Consider the following 7,140-nt stretch of genomic DNA (forward strand, 5'->3'; position numbering starts at 1 on the left):
GCATTTGATAAGGTACAGCACCCATTTATGATAAAAACACTCAGCAAAGTGGGAATAGAGGGAGCATTCCTCAATATAATAAAGGTCATATATAAGAGACCTACAGCCAACATCATACTCAATGGACAAAAACTTAGAGCTTTCCCACTACAATCAGGAACAAGACAAGGATGCCCTCTCTCACCACTCCTATTCAACATAGTATTGGAAGTCCTAGCCACAGCAATCAGACAAGAAAAAGCAATAAAAGGCATACAAATTGGAAAGGAGGAAATGAAACTGTCAGTTTGCAGATGACATGATAGTCTATATGGAAAATCCTACAGACTCCACCAAAAAGCTACTCAACCTAATAAATGGATTTGGAAAAACAGCTGGATACAAAGTCAATACTCAGAAATCAAAGGCATTCCTGTATACCAACAATGAAACAGCAGAAACAGAAATCAGGAAAAAAATCCCATTTGATACAGCAACAAGAAAAATAAAGTACCTAGGAATAAACCTAACCAAGGAGGTAAAAGACATGTACTCAGAAAACTATACAACACTAAAGAAAGAAATTAAGGAACACACAAACAAATGGAAGCATGTACCATGCTCATGGATTGGAAGAATTAACATCATCAAAATGGCCATACTACCCAAAACTATTTATAGATTCAATACAATCCCTATTAAAGTATCAATGACATGTTTCACAGATATAGAACAAACATTTCAGAAATTTATATGGAACCGTAAATGACCCCGAACAGCTGGAGCAATTTTGAGAAAGAAGAACAAAGCAGGAGGGATCACAATACCTGATATGAAACTGTATTACAAGGCCACTGTAATCAAAACAGCCTGGTACTGGCATAAAAACAGGCACATAGACCAATGGAACAGAACAGAGAGCCCAGAAATAAATTCAAGTCTTCACAGTCAATTAATATTTGACAAAGGAGGCAGGAGCATAAAATGGACCAAAAATAGTCTCTTCAACAAATGGTGTTGGGAGATCTGGACAGCTATATGCCAAAAAATGAAACTTGATCACCAACTTACACCATGCACAAAAATAAATTCAAGGTGGATGAAAGACTTAAATATAAGTTGTAACACCATGAAAGTCCTAGAGGAAAACATTGGCAGGAAAATCTCAGACATTCCACATAGCAACATCCTCACAGACACGTCTATGAAAGCAAGGGACATAAAGGAAAGAATAAACAAATGGGACCTCATCAAAATAAAAAACTTCTGCATGGCTAAAGAAAATAGCATTAAAATAAAAAGAGAACCAACAGTATGGGAAAACATATTGCCAATGATACCTCAGACAAGGGTCTGATCTCCAAAATATATAAAGAACTCACATGACTCCACTCCAGGAAGACAAACCCAATTAAAAAATGGGTGAAGGACGTGAACAGACACTTCTCCAAGGAAGACATACAGAGGGCCCAGAGACATAAAAAGATGCTCAGCATCACTAGCCATCAGAGAGATGCAAATTAAAACCACTATGAGTGATTTTAAGAACAATCTACCAATAGCTAGAGGGGAGTGGGGAGGGGACAGTGGGGAGAGTGGTTTACAGGAAGTACTATAAAGGACACATGGACAAAATGAAGGGGGAGGGTAGAAGTGGGGGAGTGAGGTTGGTTCAGCTGGGGTGGGGTGGAGGGATGGGGAGAAAATGCAGACAACTATAATTGAATAACAATAAAATTTTTTTTTAAAGTGGTCACAGCCAATCATTGCAGCTGACTGGCCTGGGTAAATTGCTCCCATTGAGCTACCAACAGCAACCAATGCTCAACTGCAAGAGGAAGGTGTACTCAGCCCACATGAAATATGCACCTCAAGTACTCAGTCTGGGTGATAGGGGAGGCTGTGTCACTGGAACCCTGAGGACACCTACTATATTAGGACACACTACCAAGACAGAATCATAGCAGCTCTACCTAATACATTGAAATAAATACTGAGAGGCTGCCAAAATGAGGACATGAAGAAATATGGCCCAAATGAAGGGATGGATCAAAACTCTAGAAAAAGAGCTAAATGAAATGGAGATAAGCAATCTATCAGATGCAGAGTTCAAAACAATGTTTATAAGGATGCTCAAGGAACTTAGTCAGGACCTCAGCAGCATAAAAAAGATCCAGTCAGAAATGAAGGATACACTAACTAAAATAAAGAACAATTTTCAGGGAAACAATAGTAGAGTGGATGAAGCTGAGAATCAAAACAATGATATGGAACATAAGGAAGCAAAAAAACAACCAATGAGAACAACAAGAAGAAAAAATAATTCAAAAATAACAAGGATAGTGTAAGCAACCTTTGGACAACTTTAAGCAATCCAACATTCCATTCATAGGGGTGCCAGAAGGAGAAGAGAAAAAGCAAGAAATTGGAAATCTATTTGAAAAAGTAATGAAAAAAGAACTTGCCTAATTTGGTGAAGGAAATAGACATTCAAGTCCAGGAAGAACAGAGTGACCCAAACAAGATGGACACAAAGGGGCCCACCCAAGACACATCATAATTAAAATGCCAAAGGTTAAAGACAAAGTGATCAGTGGGGGTGTGGGAGAATGGGTGAAGAGGTGAGGGGTTTAATAGTACACATAGGTAGTTACAGAATAACCATGGGATGTAAAGTACAGTATAGGATCTGGAGTAGCTAAAAAAATTAACATGCATGACCCATAGACATGGACAAGGATGGGAAATTGCCTGGGGGAGTGTGGGGTGCTGGGTGGAAGGGGGCAAAGGGGGAAAATCAGGACAACTGCAATAACATAATCAATAAAATATAATTTTAAAATGTCAACACATAAAGAAGTGTAATATTTCAAATAGCATACATTTATTTATTTTTATTAGTCTTTAAATTAATTAATTAATTAATTTTTGAAGATATAGAAAGGAAGGAATAACGTATGGAGTAACATCCCAGAGGAGGCAGGAAGAAAGAGTGTCTAGAGTAGTAAAGTACAAATAGAGGAATACTTTTACTTTTTTCTTTTTTTTTTTTGATTTAAAATCAACTTCATCTTGACTTTTCAAAACAGCCTTATTGAGATAAAGTATACATACCATGTAATTCATCAAATTAAATAATTCAGTACATTTAATGTACTATAGAGTTGTGCAGAATTGATTTCATAGTTTTAAAACATCCTTTTCCAGTTTCTGGTTTAGCAAATTTTTGTGCTCCTTTTGCACAGATGAACAGATACATTTATTATTTCATATCAGTTTCTTTCTTACAGGAAGGGAAAGTATTTTCCCTTCATTTTTTCCCCTTTAGCAATGTTTTCTGAAAATTAGTCTCTATTAATTCATCAACACCTTCTGTATTCTTTTTTATCATATTTTAAATCATTTTTATTTTTTAATTACAGTTGACATCAATATTATATTAGTTTCAAGTGTATACCCCAGTAATTAGATATTATATAACTTTCTAAGAGATCATCCCAGTAAGTCTTGTTCCCATCTGATACTATACATAGTTATTAGAATATTATTGACTGTATTCCCTATGCTACTTTACATCCCCATTAGTATTCTGTAACAACCAATTAGTACTTCTTAATCCCTTCACCTTTTTCTCCCTTCCCCCTTCACCCCTCTCCCATCTGGCAACCATCAAAATATTCTCTATGAATTTGTTTCTGTTCTGTTTCTTCATTTTGTTTTTAGGCTCAATTGTAGATAAATATGTATCAACTGCCATTTTATTCATATTTTTAAATCTTTTTTTCTTTCTTTCTTAAAGAAGGCCGTTTAACATTTCATGTAATACTGGTTTGGTGGTGATGAACTCCTTTAGCTTTTTCATGCCTGGGTAACTCTTTCTTTGCCCTTCCATTCTAAATGATAGCTTTGCTGGGTAGAGTAATCATGGTTGTAGGTCTTTGCTTTTCATCACTTTGAATATTTCTTGCCACTCTCTTCTGGCCTGCAAAGTTTCTGTTGAGAAATCAGCTGACAGTCTTTTGGGAGCTCCTTTGTAGGTAACTAACTGCTTTTCTCTTAATGGCTTTTAAGGTTCTCTCTTTGTCTTTGACCTTTAGCATTTTAATTATGATGTGTTTTGGTGTGGGACTCTTTGGGTTCATCCTGTTTGGGACTCTGAGCTTCGTGGACTTGTATGTTTATTTCCTTCACCAGGTTAGGAAAGTTTTCTGTCATTACTTTTTTCAAATAGGTTTCCAATTTCTTGCTCTCTCTCTTCTCCTTCCAGTACTCCCATGGTGCAAAGATTGTCTCAAAGATTCCTTACACTATCTTCAATTTTTGGATTCTTTTTTTCTTTTGGCTGTTCTGATTGGCTGCTTTCTGCTTCCTTATATTCCAAATCACTGATTTGACTCTCAGTTTCATCTATTCTATTGATTCTCTGTAAATTATTCTTCATTTCAGTTAGTGTATCCTTCATTTCTGACTGGTTCTTTTTTTTTTGTTTTGTTTTTTTATGTCCTTTTTATGCTGTTGAAGTTCTCACTAAGTTCCTGAGCACCCTTATTACCATTGTTTTGAACTCTGTATCTGGTAGTTTGCTTGCCTCCTTTTATTTAGTTTTTTTCTAGAGATTTCTCCAGTTCTTTAATTTAGGACCTATTTCTTTGTCTTCACATTTTGGATGCTTCCCTATATTTATATCTCTGTACTAAGTAGAGCTGCTACATCTCCTGAACTTGGTAGAGTGGCCTTGTGTAGTATGAGTCCTATAGAGTCCAGTGGTGCTGCCTCCCAAGTCACCTAAGCTAGATGTTCCATTGTGCCCCTCTGTGAGCAGTGTGTGCTGTCCTATTGTAGTTGAGCCTTGATTGTTGTTAGCATCACTGGGAGGGTTGACTCTCAGGCCAATCAGCTGTGAAAACCAGCTGCAACTACAGAGGAGGAGCTGCTGTGCAGGAGCAGACACTCTGCAGCATGACTTGCTTCAGTGGGACTTTGATGATCTCTGAGTCCTCCCCTTGAGTTTGTCACTCATGGAGGTGTTAGGTTTGTAATCTGGTGCGGTCTGTAGCATTCACCAGGTGCATTGGCTCTGGAGCCTCAGGGAGATGCAAGGTCAGCCAGCCACTGCCTGTGCCCTGCCTAGGGCCATCCAGCATGAGCTACAGAGCAATCTGCAGATAGCAGCTACTTGTGCTGGGCTTGGAGGTGCCCAGGAGAGGCCAAGCTGTGAACCAAGGCCAACTGCCACTAGTGCCAGGCCTGGGACTCTTAGCAAGAGGTACATGGTATTCATAGGTCAGATGTTGCTTGTTTGAGATATTTTAGGAAAGTCCAGGAAGCATGAGGCAAGAGAGGCCATTCATATGGAAAAGTCTCTGGAAACGGCTTGAGTGGTCCTGCAAGTAGGATGGGGTGGGGCCTCTGTGAGTCAGCAGCACAGGGGCATCAATGTTAGCCAGATTGATGTAAACTCAGATATGGTGTGACTGCTCGCTGGCTCTTTGGGGGTGGGAGGGTCCAAACAGTACAAATTTAAATTTAAATGGTGGTATAGATATGCATATGCGTGTACACATGCCACACACCCACCTGTTGTAACACACTTGGTCTTCAGTTAACATGTTTAAACCCTGTGTTGAAGCTTAGGCAGAGTCTTCATTTCACCATCTCTACTAGAACCTGTGTTTCTGAATATACTTTTAAAATGTGAATCATGTCAATCAAAAGATGACAATGTAATCTTATCCTGGGTATGAATCAAGTCCACCCTCCTATCATTAAAAAGGGTCCATTTTTATTATAAAAACATTTCTCCAACATTGGTGCTGGAGGAAAGGGAACAAAGACAAGGAAATCCCTGTTAATAAAAAGCCCAGCAGTCCTTATATTAGGCTGTGGAGTGCATTTTTGTGCTTATATGGTGGTTAAATTGATACTATGGGGATACTCAGCACTTGAAAACAATTCACAAAGCAAGCTTGGGAAATCTAATGTGGGAATTCTAGAAAATCAATCTGTATCCCCTTCTGGCTCTTTGCTTTTACTGTGAGGGTTTGATCATAATTTTTCTAAATGTAAGAAATTAATTGGATGTATTTCTCAATGACTAAAAAAACTAAATAAGCAGAAATTAGTGATTTGTATTAATCTCAAACTTAATTTGCTTTAATGCAATTACTCCAGATACATGAGCCACAAGTTGACTCAAACTTATTGTTTCATTGTTTGCTTTCTGGCAAAAGTCTGCATCTTATAAACCTTAGCTGCTGTCACCCTCCTGTTTCTGAACCCCATCTTCTGAACAACTGCATTTGGGACCATACTTATTTACTTTCTCCTGAGAAAGCGAGTTAGCAAAGCACTGTTTTCATTTATAAAAGAAAACATTTGTGAACTGGTTTATGAATATATGACTGTATAATCAATCACCCAAACCAGTGTGCTTGTGAGATTGAATAGCAGTGTTGTCAATAAGTATGCTCAAACAATAGGCTTCAGCCAATGGCCCCAATCAAATGGGGACATATGGTCACCACACTTGTGTGAAAATACTTTCATTGTATACTGTCAGTGAATATATAACTAGGATTTTTCTTAAGCCATGAGTTCTGCAACTAAAACCACAGTAAAAGTCTTCCAACATTGTTGCCTACTTTGAATCTAAATTGATTTGATTAAAATTTCTGGTCAGAAAGCTTTATCTGAAAAAAATAGCTATGAAGTGATTATTTTTAACAATGATTTAATAATGCTGTTTAACACCTAGTGTGTGCCAGGCACCTGTGCTAGATGGTAGGGATGTGATTGTGTGCCGGATAAATCCAGTCCAACCTAGCATGAAGTTGATAGTCTAGTGGAGGATGGGGATGAAGAAAAGGGCCATTTGGGGATTTTATAATGAGGGAAGAAAGGATGCAATGGGAATCTGAATACATGTGTGAGTGATCCCCAAACTGAGAACTGAAGAATGCATAGAAGAGATAAGTAAGAGGTCTGTGCTGAGGGAAGAGCATGTTCAAAGATCTGGAGACAAGAGAGAACTTGGCACCTTCAAGGCTTTGTAAGTGGGTTATTCTTCCTGGAATGCATGGCCCTGGGTAGGGAGTGGTCTGGCAATACTTCTGGGTGAGTGGGCCCTAACTTCAAGAGGCCTTAAAAACTGTGATGAGGAAT

Source organism: Desmodus rotundus, chromosome 4, assembly GCF_022682495.2.
Source record: "Desmodus rotundus isolate HL8 chromosome 4, HLdesRot8A.1, whole genome shotgun sequence".
Classification (NCBI taxonomy): Eukaryota; Metazoa; Chordata; class Mammalia; order Chiroptera; family Phyllostomidae; genus Desmodus; species Desmodus rotundus.